Source organism: Sinocyclocheilus anshuiensis, unplaced genomic scaffold, assembly GCF_001515605.1.
Source record: "Sinocyclocheilus anshuiensis isolate Anshui unplaced genomic scaffold, SAMN03320099.WGS_v1.1 scaffold60, whole genome shotgun sequence".
Classification (NCBI taxonomy): domain Eukaryota; kingdom Metazoa; phylum Chordata; class Actinopteri; order Cypriniformes; family Cyprinidae; genus Sinocyclocheilus; species Sinocyclocheilus anshuiensis.
The window spans coordinates 84,142-89,974 of record NW_015554068.1 but is presented as its reverse complement, the minus strand read 5'-3'; the positions used below and the strand labels follow the sequence as shown (position 1 = coordinate 89,974).

Sequence of the window (5,833 nt, the reverse complement as noted above, 5' to 3'; positions counted from 1 at the left end):
TTTGTTGGTTATTTGTTAGTTAGCGGATGTTTTTTTTATCCGAAGGGAATTTCAGTACACTTGTTACACGGACAGTCTGCCTGGAACGAGCTGGGGTTAACGGCCTCGCTCAAGGGAACAGCAGTGCGGACACAATTCGGAAGCAATTCCAACGTTATTGACAAGTTAAACAGGGCTCTGTCTCTGCTTTAAAGGAACACCCAAAATCAGAAATTCTGTCATTATTCACTCTCACTCGCATGTTGTTCCAAACCAATGCGAGTTTCTTTCTTCCATGGAACATGAAAGTTGGATTATTTTAGTCTGATTCGTGAACTGAAATGTTATAGCTTGACATGGATTGATTCCGTTTCAAAATTTTGCTATGCACACAGTGAAGAATTTGACTTGAAATCAAAACTAACCCTATTAAAGAAGAAAATAATCGTAGCCAAATATGTTTCAGGAGTTGGTAGTCCATTTGAAACTCACATTCTGGTAATGCCCGCTTTTCACATCCAATCAGTTCCTGAAGGACACAAACAAGCCTGCCCATTTTTTCTTGATGAATATTCTGATTCACTGTGAAATACAGCAAATTATTGTAAATATAACTTTTGTTGGCAACAAATGTGAAAAAAAACTGGTGGAGAATGTAGACTTTATAAAATATATATTTTAAGTTATCTTTCTGCATGGCTTGTACAGTAATAAACTGCATTTAATTATGCATATTATTTACCTCAAAATACGTGCATACTTTTATTCAGCAAGGATGCAATCAAAGAATCAAAGAATTCAGATCAAAGAATTTATCAAAGAATTCAGAAAAATAATACATCACGGTTTCCAAATCAATAAATACATGGTTTCCAATATATAAATGTAATCATGAGTAATCATGTGGGACTGAAGTCTGGAGTAATGATGCTGAAAATTCAGCTTTTCATCACATGAATAAATTGCATTTTACAATATATTACAATAGAAAAAAAAATCTTTCAGAAATGTTAAAATATCGTAATTATTCCTAACCTTTTATAATTAACTTTTAATTTATGGACCATAGTAGAAAAACACTCAATTTCCCAGAAGGCTCCAATTTTCCTCATACAGTAGATAACGACAGTATTATTTAATACAGGTATGGCAATCCTACTGTGGTGCATTTGACAAATATAAATTTTAAGTTTTGATGATGCTATTTTTTTTTTTTCAACATTGAACAACTACACTAGGGAATAAATATGCATAATTAGTCAGAATTAATGACAGTCGTTTATGTTTTGTTGCAAAGTTTGCATTGAACTAATGACATTCCTGTTGTGTGACTGTGTTGAGTTGTAGTTCACTAAATTCATCTTCCTGTCATTCAAATTTATGAACTGAAAGGAACCCAGTTTTTAAAATCGGAATGTCGCAGAACCCTGATGCCGCATATTTCAATAGTCATTTTTGTTTGTTTGTATTGAAATATTAGAACATGAGAAATTCATTATCATTGATTTACTTCATCAGTCCAACCAAAATAAAAGTAAGACCTGCTTTAGAGTCTTGATTCCTCACAAAATCCTTGCTGTTTGCACATTTTTTGGAAGGGCAGGCATAAACACTATAAAGCTGCTTAATAAAACATTTACATCATTAAAAGTGGAGCCTGTGGAGACGTGCTGAAATTGCGTTTGGTCTCGTACTGTATCGCGTACCTTGTCAGTGTCGTGCGCTTTGTTTGGCCATTTGTTGTGATAAACAGGAAAGTGTGTCCAGCTGAATTCAATTTGAGTTTTGTTAAACGAATAAAAAAGAAGCTTAGTTTACCGCGGCTGCGGTCGTGTGAAGACCGAAGAGTGTAAAGACCATCGACTCTACCGTGCGACTCCACCGGGCAGGACACCGGCAAAGGATAAGTATTGCTTTTTATTTCTTCTCTTTCCTACTACTTGTTTCACTTCTGTTTCAGTTTTTCATAACTATTTCTTACTATGCGTCAGTAAGTTGTTGTTATTTTAGCATGTGGGTTTGGCTCAGTGTTATTTTTTTAGGATTACTGATAAACTAATGTAGTTTGATTTGTATTAGTTATCTATTTTAGTTTTAGTTACAGTTGTAGTAATGTTGTCATTTTATTAGTTTTTTGTCTATATAGGTTTTTTATTAAGTTTTAGTTTTATTTAATTTGAGTTATTTCAGTACTTCAACATACAAAATGGAAATGAAATAATATATATATATTGAATGTATTTATATATATATGTACATGTATATGTATATGTGTGTGGCTGTACATACACATATGTAGTTGTTTTTTTGGTGTTTGGCTTAGTGTTATGCTAGAATCATTATTATACTCATACCTTTTGTTCTTTTAATATTTTGAATTGTTTTTAGCTTTATTTTTTTGTTTTCATTTAAATGTTTAGTTTTGAAATGTTGTTGTATGCATTTGTCATTTTTATTTAATTTATTTTCTTTTCTTAAATGTGTATATATATATAGTATTTATAGAGTTTTAGCTTTTAGTTTTAATTACTTTTTCTTATTTGTAAGTCGCTTTGGATAAAAGCGTCGGCTAAATGACTAAAAGTAAAAGTAAAGTAAAAGTAAAAGCAAAGCTATCTAAATAAATCTGAAGTGAATTTCAGAACGATAGAAGGAAGGGCTGGACCATTGTCACAGAATTTTAACCTAATTATCGTAAGCCTCTACCCCCTCTAAATATTAGGATCTGAGCAATCAATCACGAAACGCTTATTAGCCTAGAGCCCATCCTGCCTTTACTCTTTTGCAATTGCGTGGAATTTCTGCTGTAAGAGTTTGCCGCAACATTCACGTCCCGGGCAGAATTGTTTGCAGTAAGTTTCCCACACCACAAAATGCTGCAAGATGTTGGAAATGTCATCACCTTTTCAAGTTCCTCTCCCACAACCTACTTTTTCAAGCAGCCTCCCATGTGTAACTAATTAGCTGCAAGACTTGGGCTAATTTTATTTTACCCAATTGGTGTCCGAAGCTTCTTTTTTTCCCATCGTGCTATAAAGTTGTCATGCTCTGTGTGGATCTCCAAAGCTTCACTGTGAACTGTGCATACGCTTCTGCTGTAGGATAAGGAAAATGGCTTTTTGGCTTCTATAACCAACTCTTTTTTTTAAGCCTCGGTAGAGGAAACATGCAAACATCTGAGCTTTAACCAGATCTGAGGAAGCGGTTCTTCGAGAAAAGAGCTGCCGAGGGCCTCAGGTAAGGCTTTTGCTGTACTTCCATTAGTGCTGATCTTGCACTAACACCTTATTCCTCTTTATCTGTCAGAACCACCAGATGTTGGATGCCAATGCGCAGCATGTACGGGGAGCTCACTTTGCGTCTGTTCAGCAACATGTTTCACAGGGTGAATACAACCCTGCCAAGTGTCCTGAAACTGCCTAGTAAATGGTAAAGCTCCAACACTGTATGAAGCCGTCAATTCATTCATCTCGTACTTCCCTGTTTAACTATTTCGAAACTAAAACAGCCCCTGTGGGCGAAGAACACGTGTTGTTTACTAAAAAGTGACTGTGATGTAAAATGTTGGTCAACATTCAAGGTAGGTTTTGGCATTTTGTTTAGTAATCAAACCCAGTTAAGAGGCCAGTTAAAAGACCAACATATACTAGCGCGACTAAATGAAGCAAGAGTCCATTCAAAATCTAGTTTTAAACAAAGCTATAAGTTATAAGCTGTAGTTATCAATGTAGTTTTTGCATTCATGTTCATATCATATGTTTTTGAAAACTATTCTTATAATAGTCTAAAGTTAGTGACTCTAAAAATGTAATGTGGTGTAACCAGCAAGTAAAGAGTAATAACATATTTTCCTCAGGCCTTGTGTATACATAACTAGACAGACAGACGGACAGACAGATTTAACATTTACATTGTCATTTAGCAGATGCTTTTACAAATATTTTCTAACAAATATGATTGAAATATATAATTGAATTATGAATTATTTAATAATAAAATGTCATGTGGTGCGACCTCTCCAAATATATATATATTACAATCTGAAATCATGAAGTATCTTAAAAATATTATATAAAAAAATAACTTTTTATGATAAGGCATGGCTAGCTGTTGGTTGTAAAATGTCATGTGGTGCGATTCCCCAAAATCTAACGATTTGAAAATAAATATAACTTGATGTAAAACTTTATTTTATTATTTATTATTTTATTTTTGCCTCTAATAAATAATAATAAAAGATTATGGCACATTTTTGTGAGGCATGTCTTCTTTATTTTAATGTCAGGACAGTTGTACCACTCTGACAGTTTTGATTTTATGCTCCCAAATAAATATTATTTAAGAAATAAAGGGGGGGAACATACATTAAGATATGAAAAACAAGCCAATCACATAAGATGTGTATTAAAACCCTTTATACATATATAACCTCTGTTTCTCCCGCTTTAAAGCACCTCCTGCTGGCAGAGAATTAATTTGTATTTTAGGTAAGTTTCGGGTAATAAAAAAAAATGCATTCTGATTATTTGCATGTGGGTGGATAAAATGAATCATAAATGATGCAAATATTAACTATATATTTTTTTTGTTTGAAACGGTGACATTCCAGATAAAGTTTGAAAGGAGTAAAGCCTGTGTTAATGTTATTGAGTAGGCTAATATGGGCAAAGATATTTTGTTTTATAAACAAATGTTCATTTAAAAGCAGCCCAAAATCATCAGCATATTATGTTACCGTTACCCCTTACGGCTCCGACGAGGTTTTGTTCCGTCCTCACAAAAGACTATTTTAACCAAGCAGCGCGGAGAGCTGCTTCGGAAACGTGCCGCGGCTGGCCGGTATAAACACAAGCATTGACTAGAGCGGCCGCGATCAGCTCCGGTTCCCGTGGAGCCATAACGCTCCACAGACGTGTGCAGTGAGGCGCAGATCAGCTTTAATGGCACTTAATTTGCTGTTAAAAATCATCATATCATCATGCAAGACATACACGACAAATAGTGAATTTTTCATTGTTTCTCGAAACGTCATAGCATTTCCACACCGGCGATGACATGACTGTGGCGCCAAATCATTTATGTCCCCACGCATCATGTACGTCGTCACGAGTTGACGTCATCAAATTGCGATCGGTTCCTGAGATCGGCCAAGTGTAGCGAGTACCGATCGAGTCATAAAATGTGATTACCGGCCGATCGATCGGAGCATCCCTAATATATATATAAATATATAGGTGTATCTGTATTATTAGCATATTTTGAATAAATTAACAAAAAGTTCTATTGACATTTTTATTTATTTTTTTTTATTTTTTCAGACTGGTTCGGCGAAGTTTTGCTGATGAGCTAGTTACGGAGTCTGATGGGAAACATACTGGGGACCAGCATCTAAAACACAACATATCCCTCCTGAAATGGCTACAACCGGTTGGTTAAGGTGGTTTAGCAGGTCTGACTAGCTGGCAGGTGCACAAAACCCCTCTAAAACCATGGATACACTCATTTAAGTATTGACCAGCAATGCAAACGGGTAGCCGTATCAATCCTGCTGCAGAACCTTTCAGTTTTACAGATGACTAATTGGAACGCACATCACAATTGTGATCGCTTACACCCATCAATCATAAACGGACCCACCAAATTTAGGAGGTCTGGGAACATGATGATTTATTGTGAAATCAAGCTAACACGATGAAACCATTTCTCAAAGCCTGCAGATGTTGTCATTGTTTAAGTCTTTGGCCTTTGGCTAACGTTAAAGCGAGGACTAGGTCTCGGCTTTCAAAGGCTTCAATTATTATCCCGTTTATCTGGATGTTTACCCCCGAATATAGCTGTTTTCACGAGTCTCAAG

General features: G+C 35.3%; 1 long non-coding RNA gene across 1 annotated transcript; it reads left to right on the top strand.

Moving 5' to 3' along the window:
• Positions 1-2,771: 2,771 nt before the first annotated feature.
• On the top strand, positions 2,772-3,350 carry LOC107668657 (uncharacterized). The gene is made up of 3 exons (XR_001631919.1): positions 2,772-2,831; positions 3,130-3,216; positions 3,286-3,350. It is a non-coding gene; the product is annotated as an uncharacterized LOC107668657 (long non-coding RNA).
• The last annotated feature ends 2,483 nt before the right edge of the window (positions 3,351-5,833 follow it).